Source organism: Dasypus novemcinctus, chromosome 8, assembly GCF_030445035.2.
Source record: "Dasypus novemcinctus isolate mDasNov1 chromosome 8, mDasNov1.1.hap2, whole genome shotgun sequence".
Classification (NCBI taxonomy): Eukaryota; Metazoa; Chordata; class Mammalia; order Cingulata; family Dasypodidae; genus Dasypus; species Dasypus novemcinctus.
Window position 1 is genome coordinate 1,061,269 of NC_080680.1, and position 11,338 is coordinate 1,072,606.

Here is an 11,338-nt window from a genome sequence, read left to right on the forward strand (position 1 = left end):
TTCTCCAGGTCTTGCTGATTGTTCAAGGCTTCTTGGGGGAGGGGAGCTCTGAAGCATCTCACTCCACCATCTTGACTGTGATGGGGCCCCAGAGAAAGTCTTTAGCCAAGTTATACTGTTTTTCTAGTTTTACAACTCCTAGTCTTTTAGGGTTTTATTTCTAAAATGATGAACAACACACAGATATTTCAAGGAATTGTGAATCAACAGTGTCCAAAATTATGCTGGTGCTTTATCTCTTTATCTACATAAAATCTGGATCATATGTGCATACAACTAGGTCTGTTTTAATTTCAGTATTATCTCTAGTATTTAATTATTTACCTGTTATATTGAGGTATAATACACAAACCATAAAACCACCTTTTAAAAGTACAGAATTCAGTGTTTCTTACTATATTCAGAGAGATGTGCAAGCCATCCTCCTGTCTAAATTTAGAACATTTTCATCATCCCATAAGGAAAGTCCTTATCCACTAGCAGTCACTTCTTCCCATCCACCACCTCCCACCCCTTTACTCAGGCTCAGGAAATCATTTATCTATTTTCTGCCTTGTATATTTTCTTATTTTGGGTGTTTCATATAAATGGGATTATATAGTATGTGATATTTTGTGACTGGATTTTTTAACTTAGTATTAACATTTTCAGAGCATCTATATTCCATAAAGTACCAGAACGTCATTCTATTTTATGGCTGAATAATATTGCATTGTATGGATTTATCACATTTTGTTTATCCATTTATCTGTTCATGCACATTATTTTGTTTCCACTTTTTGTCTGTTATGCTGCTCTGAACATTTGTGCAGAAGTTTTTGTGTGGACTTGTTTTCAGTTCTCTTGGGTAAATATCTGTGAGGGGAGTTTCTGGACCATATGATAACTCTATGTTGAACACTTTGAGGAATTACCGAGCTGTTTTCCATTGCTACATATTTCTGATAGTCATACATGAGGGTTCCTCACCTTTGGCAACACTTAATTTTGTCTTTTTAGTTTTAGACATCCTAGTGGATGTGAAGTTGGATCTCATAGTGGTTTTTATTTGTATCTCTCTTATGGCTAAAGATGAACATATTTTCATGTACTTATTGGCCATAAGTATCCTTATTTGGAGCCTTTGCTCCTATTTTAATGGGATTATTCAGCCTTTTTTGTTGTTGGAATTAAATTTTCAGATGTCAGAGTAAATGCAAATAATACTCAAAATCATTTATATAGGCATTCTATGTTTACATTTCCAACTCCAGGACACTAGTGAGGTGTAAGGATATTTGAGTAAAATTATTACCACATCACTAAAATTTATAGTCTCTGTGGGAAAGACAAAGATTGTTGTAGCATGTGAGAGGAAAAGAATCATTCAGAGTCCTTCTCAAATCTCCTACAAACTTAATGAATATAGGCTAATTTCTCAAAATTGTAACAAAATATATTAGAGTAAGGTTTTACAGTTAATTGATACCTATATATGGAAAACATTTTCTAAGCACTGGAAGAATATTTGACATAATGCATGGCATCCTTGCAAGATTACTTTGGAAAGGGAGGCACATTTTTGGATTAAAACTATTGAAGTATTATAAAATCAAACTCTTTGATTTTCAGCACATGTACGTATAAAGCCCATCTGATTTCATTAGTAAAATGAAAACCATTTACAAGCTTTTAAGAATATTTGGAGATGTGTTTTTCCACTATAGATGAGGAATGATTCACTTCAGCTCAGATTTTTCTGCAATTTCATCCATACGTGTCTAGGGATTACCTCTGAATTTACGTGCTTCTACAGGCAAAAAATGAACCAACCCTGTGGCAAGCTGTGCTTTCTGCAAAATGAGCATTCTGTGTTGTGCATGTAAGACTGATGCTTATTTTAACTGAACAGAGTGAATTTTGGTGGTTATTCATACATATCTTCATTACACTAGCACCAATAAAATGTATAATGGCTCTTTCCTTCTCTTCTCTGTACTTAGAGATAAATGCAGAAGAAATCAGTTGGAAATACAATTTAATTTGCTTGAAAAAATAATCACAGCTCAATGTCAAAATAATTCTAATATTTTATACTTTAATATTATGGATAAAATTTCAAAACATGTGTTTTGAGTTTATTATCTGATCATTTTTATTGAGTAGTATTCAGATTAACTATATTGATGTACAATTTACATGCACTTAGAATTGACTCATTTTAGCTGTACGGTTAGATGAGTTTTAACAATACAAGCCCTGTGTAACCAGTACTGTACCCAAGCTAAAGTTCATAGAATGTGTCCCTCTCCAATCAACTCTCTTTCCCATGGAACTAGAATCATGCAGCAGATGGATTTTGAGTCTGGCTTTTTAAGTTGAGAACAGTGCTTCTGAGGTTGATCCATGTCATTACATATATCAATATCTTCTGAAAAATCAGAATTCATTATTACACATCTTCGAAAAGCTTGGGTCTGCATCGACTACATCTAGATTTCTATGAGAAATCTCATCTTTTAAATGTTTGCTGCAAATTCAGTATGAGGAATTAGGTGCATCAATATTGTGTGGGTCAGCCAGCGTCAGCAATGACACAAATTACATGCATGAGCCGCATTCAGCTTCTGGGCTATGAGTGTCGAGGTCTGGAGTGACTTAGATCTACACGGAATGCAGCTGTGGTCAGAAGCTACTTCAACATGGTTGGAATGGGCTCCTCAAAAGGGAGGTGTCTCTGGAAGGCAGACTCCCGGGCTCCTCATGGGAAACTGCAGATGGCTCGGGGTATCCATTCATCCAAACCAGATACCCTGATAGTCCCCCATTACATTTAAGCATCCATGTTCCTTAGAACCCCTAAGTTAAAGAGTCATTGATGATCCCACTAGGAGTAAGTAATTTGCTTTGTCCAAAAAGAAATGTCTTGTTTAAATAGAATGCATGAATTAGGCATTGTGCAAGGTTAAAAACAAAACCACTTATGGCCCATATCTCTAAACCCCACCTGCCATGTCCTTTTTAGCCTGGTTAAGTTCATAAATTAAACTCACATCACACAACTTTAGGTATCATTTAAGGACATGTGTAAGTGTATGGAAGATTAATTGGAAGAATTCATGCATGGCAGAGTTGCTAAGATTGGGGCAACTGGATTGAAATGCAGAGTGTTAGGGGGAAATGATGAAATAAAAGAAATGGGGAGTACTGTCCAAGCTGATGAGGCTCCTTTGACATAATGTGGGGATGTGATTGTTTCAGTTCTGGACATGTAAGTCACCACAAACTCTCTGCAGTTCCATATTACACAGATGGTATTGGGAAGCTTCTGTTGGTTTCTTGTATAGATCCTTCCCTCTCGATCAACTTCCCAGAAACTCTTCAAGGTCTTGTAAACTATATATTCATGCTTCTTCAACTCTGAGAATTTGTCTCTGAGCTTTGCTCCCTGACCTCTGCTGTGACCCTCCTGTTTTACTTAGTTTGCTTAGTTTCTCTTCCCCTACTCCCTATCTCCCTATCCCCTTTTATAGGATATCTCCAGAGAAGAGTCTGGCTGGACATTGATCTGCAGCCCTCTCTTCCCCTGCAGGACACCCCTGCCCTCATCTCCCCACCCCTGCGCTCATCTCCCAGATGTCAGCAAGTGAGTCATCCCCACTGTGACCACCTACCCTTTCCCAGAGTCTGAGGGCTGGTTCTGTCCATGATTGGACATCTGCTTTTCTCCTCTGATGAAGAAAGCACCAGTGGGAAGTATACTTACATACAACATTACATATCATCTGGTAATTGACAATGAATGAAATTGCTACCTGTTATCCATGTTATATCCATTTTTAGTTTAATGTCACAAGAGAATGGGCAAGTATATTCTGGTTTAATTTAGTTGGTGCTTCACTGAGAAATGGGACCTTGTGCCAAACTGTGGTTTGTAATGGGACAGGCCTGTCTGCTACATTCGGTTTGCCAGCTATTGAAGTGGACTGGGCCTGTGAGCACTGAGAGACACACGTCAGCATGAAGGATTCACCACAGAGAACTCATTTTAAAGAGGGGCAAAGCCATTACTCTAATAACAAAGCTGCTAACAGAGTCTAGGATGTCCTTGGAATCAAAGGGATGGAAGAGATGCCAGGTCTGAGCAGGGGGACTGGAGCCACCTTCATTAGAATGAACAGATTTTAGGCCAAAAATCCTGATAAAGTTGGAAGAAAACGAACTGTGGAGACTCAGAGGAGCAGAAGGGCAGGTGGTCCAGACAGGGGGTAAGGTTTTTTATCTAGAAGATAAAGACCCCAAAATGGATAGTCTAGACAAAAAATATGAATCTGAAGATTAGGGTCAGAATAGGGACACATCCCAGACTATTGCTGAAGGGGTCAGGGAAAAAGGAGTCTCCATCAGTAAGGTGCTACTCCCCAAGGTCAAGGGAGGGTCAAGTGGGTAGACCCAACTAGAGGTAAGGGGATGAGTTGGGCCAAGTGATCAAAGTTCACAGTCAGCCTTTCATTAGGGTACAGTAGGCATAACCACAGATACAAAGACAGCCAGAAACTAAACCCAATTCCTTTAGCCAAGATCTGGATTTAGGTTCAGAAAATCAGGAAATAACTATAGCTTCTCACTCTACTGTCATGTCTAATTAATTGGCAATTCCATGACTACTAAACCTTGGAGTCTCCAAGACCAAATCCTCACTTCAAATTCACATTGTCTCTCTTCCTTGGATTAATTACCTTGGGCATTCATCACTTTGACATGTAATTTTTAAGAATTAAAAATTCATAGCTTAAAACTTATGTAACAAGAGCATCTTGCTTGCTCAGGAAATAAAAAAAAAAAAAAAAAAATTACAAATGCCTAGCATTTTTCTATTGGTTCCATTCGGAAGTCATATTGGATAAAAAGAACTTTTGAAAGCTGCAAAACTTAAAGCACTTTCACTTTTTCTTTTACTTGTTTCTAAAGGTTGTTCATTGAACTGAGTCCACAAGTGACATTTCAGTTCATCAACTATCAACGCAAATGTTTTAGGATGTGCTCTTTCCCAGAATTTGAGAAGGTTAAAGTGTGTCATCAATCTGTTACTTGTCTTCCAGAAAGCCAAGAGCAGTTGAGGTTTATGTGCTCAAAGTAAAACTTAGAGTATAATTCTAGCACTTGTAGGCACTTAAACATTGAATAAGATTTCTTCAAATGGAAAAGAAATTTGTAGTTTTTCAAATCTTAGCCAAGTCCAGATTTTAAAAATTGCACATGCATGTGTGATTAGGCTAATGTGTCAACTCGGTCAGGTAACTGTGCCCAGTTGTCTGGTCAAACAAGCACTGGGCTAATTGTAATACAAGGACATTTATGGGCTTTCGTCATCAGTGAGTTTACTACATAGGTGGCTGATTACATCTACAGTCAGCAGGGAGATTGCCATCAGCAGTGAGTGACATTTTATCTAATCAGTTGAATGTCTTAAAAGGGGAAGTGGTTTCAGCATTCAGAGAGAATTTCCCAGTTCATCTTTGAATAGCCAATGCCACCTGGGAACTCATCAAGGACGTTCATTGGACCTTCACTGGAGCCCCTGGTTGCACCTGCCTGCAGAATCTGGACATGTGCATCCCCACAGTCATATGAGAGAATTTTATAAATTCTCATACTATTTACAGATATCTCCTGTTGATTCAGTTTCCCTAGAGACTCCTGACTAATACAGCATGTGACTTTTTTTGACTCACTATCACAGGTACAAATATTTTAAACTATTTTGCATGGTGAATGGGTGTCCTGATTCCATTGCTTTCAGAACCAGTTCTAAGAGATAAAAGCTTCCTTAACTCACTGAGTCTTTCCTTTGCTGTTTCCTCCTCAAGATGCCCCTTTTCTCCTTTCATTTACTAACTACACCCGTTTCTTCCCAGGAGCAGTTCTAAAGCTGCCCTGACTCCCTGCTCCTGGCAGGTCCCTCTGCTATTGCAATTTCCAAGTTCTGAGCCCTCTGTTTCAGTTATGGCACAGGTTGAAGAACAAGTTTCTTTTGAGATGATGTGCTATCTCTTCCACTTGACCACAGGTTCCATTAGGGCAGTGGCCACTGCTTCACTTATTATTGGATCCTTAGTTCCTAGTTCAGTAACTGTTTGCTAAAAGGATGAATAAGTGTGTTGTGCACGCTTCTCTCTATGTGCTTTTTTCTGTCTAGCATGATCCACAGGAGGCTAGAACACTGCTGGAATAATAAAAGGGCATATCCGCTTTGGGAAGGAACTCAAAGGGAACCCAAAGTAGAGTGTCAGAGCCCATCCCATTCCTGTGTAGTAGATTGGATAGTGAAACCCTGAGTGGTTTTGCCAAGGACTGGCTCTGGGATAGTTTTTGAGTAAGAAACTCAGGCAAGAGGGAAAAAGAGCTAGAGGATTAAAGTGTTAAACAGACTGACACAGTGGAGAGAGGGGCAGATCCTAGGCTTAGACCAATGCCTATGAAAATAGGTTTGGATATTCCTAAAGATGAACAAAGAGTTGAGCTGTGGAGGTCCAAGGAAATGTCTTTCATCTCAGGGGCAGGAAATCAGTGAATCTGAAGGCAGAAGAGCAAGCATAGCAATAGAGAGCACCATGGGAAGGGCTCAGTCATTTTTCCCTGCGTGGAAGTTGGAAACAGTCATATCCAGTTTCAAGCCTTTTTCACTATATCCTAATTTCTTCTAGAAATTATCCCCAAACTGCCAATGGCATACATTGTAATTACTCATCTTTTTGGAGGTGGTGTAGGAAATTGAGCCATGGGTTTGTCAAGCGATGCTCCAGCACTGCTTTGAGGAAGGATAGTCCTGGATTCCTGGTTACCAAGCGTCCACCGAGAGCAGTGAGGAAACAGAAAGCAGGTCAATAGAATAGCTGATGGAAGTGAGCTCCTTCTTTAAGGAAAGGTGGAGGCTGGCCCCTTGATAATAGGTGGAATATCATGGGATGCACGGATGAAGACTAGAATGCAAGGGATTGTGGCATGACACGGTATCTCGTTGGTAAGTAGGAACAGGCGCTGGCAGGCGGAGGCCCAGCTGGGCAGTTTCTCCAGTTTCTGAACAGCAGCACAGTGTGGTCAGATCTGTGGCTCAGGGTGGCAACCCACCAGCATAGGTGGGTATGAAAGCAAATAAAGACTAGCGAGGATGAGACCAGCTGAAGCAGAACATAAGCCAGTTGAAAAAATGACTCGTTTTTTAAAGGAAAATTCTACTTTTCTATAGCTTATGAATAAACTGAATGTGTAGTTTATTGAAAAATGGGGGCATTCTCAAAATAGTAGATATATGAACAGGGGGAGGGCTGACTCCCAAGTATCCATCCCACCTACCAGTGTGCCGTGCACAGCTGGATCACCCAGGAGGTATGGAAATAGTTCTCACTGTGTGTTCAATGAATGTGTCCTCAGACTACCAAAGAAGGCAAAAATAAAATAGATACATATGGTAAGAATCGTTTTTCTTCACTAGACTCTCTTCATACCTGGTTGGTACAGAATCTCTAAACAGTAACATTAATTTTATGATCTGACAGCTCTTCCTGATAATATCTCCTCCAGAACTAAATATTATATCAGCAACCTCCTAGATTCGGCAGTGTGAAGAAGTGCCTGTAATTTGTATTACATGGGATCCATAAATTGAGAAAACAGGTTAATTTTATCCTAAAAGGAGATTGATTGCTTCAGTGTTTACCATTCTAAATACAGTCTTTAGGATATAACATAATTGATTTCATGTTGTCTTTTCTTTTGATTTAACTGTGGAGAAAACGGAGTAATCACAAGATTCCAATTTCACTGACAGGTTTTTAAGAGTTAGGACTGTGGAGCTTTAGGATGGAGTGTTTTTCACTATTTGTATTTGTTCATCATCCTATAGATAGATTTTTACCTACAGATAGGTACTTATATAATCTCTAATTGGTAAAATTGGGAAAATATGCCTTGTTACTTTCAAGTTGCAAAAATATTTGTGTAGGGAAAATAAAGAGAATTGATTAAGAAGTGGCAGGAGGACTTCCTGAGAGACAACCTACAACAGTTCTCCTTATAGAGATGACAACTTCCCATAAATGATTCAACTAGAAATTGGCACAATCACACTTGAACCCAGGTCTTTTTGACCATTAAGTCCATGTTTTTTAACTGCTGCATTACACTGCCTCCAATAAAAGCAAGGAAATGCAATATTTAGATATTTATTCCTTTTTTTAATTCAGAAGACTTTATTTAGCACCAGGATACCAGAACTGACACAATGAAAGTAAACTGAAGTCTGTCCTAATGGATTCATTTTTATATATATTCCATGACCGTGAAGTAAAGTGATGAGTAAGCTCTACAACCCCATTTTTTTAAGGCTTCCTCTTTTCACAATTTTTTGTCAACCAATACTTTATTAGTGCAAAAGACATAGAAAGCTATTATGGAAAATGTCAGGAAATGGATGCTTTAACCATTAATTTCTGTTTCCAAGCCTACATATGCAGTTTTGAAAAGGCTGGTCACCACAAATTTTGTAAGCTAATGGTTTTTAAACAATCCAATTTTCCCATTAAGAACAGTTCTAAAAATTGTTTCATACCTCACTTCAGCCCTCAAAAACTTATCAAAGTCCTAAGGGGCCAAAATGGTAAAAAAAAAAATAAAGGGAACTTATGAGTTCCTCTAACTGTGAAGTCCAAGAATATGTCGGTTTCAGGTATAGTAGATCAAGATTTCACTTCCATGCTCAAGAATTTTCTCAACCCAAGCACTCTGCACTTCTGCCTTCATAGGTGGCTGATTCCCTCATGGAAGTCAAATATGGACATAGATGCTTCAGGCCCAGCATCCACGCAACAAGCCAGGCAACAAGAGATGGACCTCATCACCCAGCCATCAGAGAAAGGCCTGTCCTCCCTCTGCCTGGACCGCTGGGCCACAAGACCACCCAGCACACCTGTTTGGCATAGCAATGAAATCTGCCTAGGTCTAGCTGAGATGGGCTCTGAAGCTGAAAGTGGGGTCAACTCCACAACAACTTCATGGATACTTCTGTCCTGTGGAAGAAAAGCAGTGGCTCCTACACATGTACAACAGCAGGTGATAGGCAATAGGCTTAGAACTTTAGGGAATTTCTAACCAATCCCCCAAAATAATGTCTAATTGCTTTTATATAATTTCTCCCATTTAATGGAGTGCCATTGACTTGGAACTGTGTGTGTAATTGAAATGATCATCCCAACTGTGTGCAATAAAAAAACACTTACTGAACAATTTCAAAGGCTTATTATAAAGTGTTTATAATATTTTATATATTATATATATAAAATATATATAATATTTTTCATTAAAAGAATCTTTAGTTTTAAAAAATAAAGATTTAGAATGTATTTTCATTCAATTTGTTTTGTTTTGTTTGTTTTCAAAGAATTTTTAAGCTTTTTTTTTTTTAAGATTAACTGCTATAGTCTGAATGTGCTTATCTGCTTAGTTGGTTACTTTCTGGGAAATTGATAAATTCTGTTTGTTTTGTAAATTCAATCACAACTCTACATTTTATAATTTTGGGGGGGCTCACAAAGGCTTAAAAACTAAACATGTAATAAGGAATAAATTAATGAAGTCCATTCTCCTATAAGAAAATTCATTGATGTCCACTGATGCTAATTGCAAATGAACCACAATGCAAAAAGAAATACCCAGTTAAATTTGTTATTTGGTAAGTCATCCTCTTAGAACATAAAATTCTAGATTAAGATGCTAACTTTTCTTCATGAAGGTTAAATATTCAAAAGACAACTTAAAATAAAACTTGCAATAGCCCTTTACTTCATTTGCAAAATAGCATCAGAAACCAAAATTTTCTGATGTAAGTTTTAGAAATAATGAATTAATAATTTTTGACATCTCCCATATAATACTTTTGATTCTTTGAAATTCCATTTTTGTAAATATTATATTAAATTGTGATTGAGTTTAATCAGAGGTTGACTAATAAATCCAGTAATATATGAATGACGATAGAACTGCGATCTTCTCACTAAGATATTTGATAACATCTTACCTGGAAACTTTGACTAACTGGAGCTCTGATGACTATGAAAGCTCCATGTCCAAGAATTCAAGAGGAACAATGAGGATTAGGAGAGTTTGGCTCAGCAAATTGAGGCAATGTTTAAATAACGGAATATTAGACTCATAGGACAGAGATAAAGTTGAGAGGTTTCAAATCCATGAATTTTTTGATGACCGCAGGGGGGTTCTTTGACTTGTCCAAGGTCATACAACCCTCACTGGTCCTCAATCCCAATCACCCTTAACTCTGCCCCATAACATCAACTGAATTCCAAGCCCCTTCCTTGCCTGTCTCTCTACCCAGGCCCCCTTCTTTAAAGCATTGTAAACTTTTTATACAAACCCCAATTCACTGGGACCCTACATTAAACACCAAGTGATGTACTTGATTTGGGATAGATGTTGGGCTCATTCCTAAATAAGAGGTATTCTGCAAATGCTTACTAGCTTTAGGAGACTTCCATGCATTTTAAGTACTTTAGAATGTATTCTAAAATTATGTAATTGGAGATATTCCATTCAGATATATTCCCCACAAAATATTTCTAAAAGAGATATTAAAGTCAGATGATATTGCTGTTCTACTCCAACAGATTTATTGAGCCACATTACTCCAAGAAACAGTTTTATGGAGAGTTTTTTTAATGATTGCAATTCTTCTCAGTAGCCTTACTTTCATATCATTAAATGCATAACACCAAATAACATGTGTAATTAGATTTGGAGAATTTCATTTTAGGAATGCTATCTGTAGTCACATTCGGAATCTCAAAGTGATGATAACGTCTCTTGCAATGTGGTATATATGCTTGGTAAGTGTGAAGGTTTCACAACTTTGTATAGTTGAAGGGACACCCAGGCCTACAGAGAGCAAACTCACATAAGACTATTTATTTATTTTTTATTTTTTCAGGAGATACTGGGGATTGAACATGGGAAGCAGGTGCTCAATCACCTAACTACACCCATTCCCAAGACTTTTATTTAAAGGAAAATGATTCCGAATGGCAAGAGAACAGGAGGACAGGCAAGCTTGGGGGTGGGAGACATCCAGGTGCGAGCTCTGCAGGTAAGACTGTTTGACCTCTAGCTGAACCACCAAATCCATGTGACGAATCTCGGCATTGAGAGAACACAAGGCAGACGTTCTCAGTGGGTTTTTATGCCTCTCTGTTTCTGTAGGCAAGCCGGTGCTCTACCTACTTATGCCAGGTGAATCCCACTGGTAAACAAAGCAGCCCTGGGGACTGCAGGGGGGTTTCCAACTTTAAAC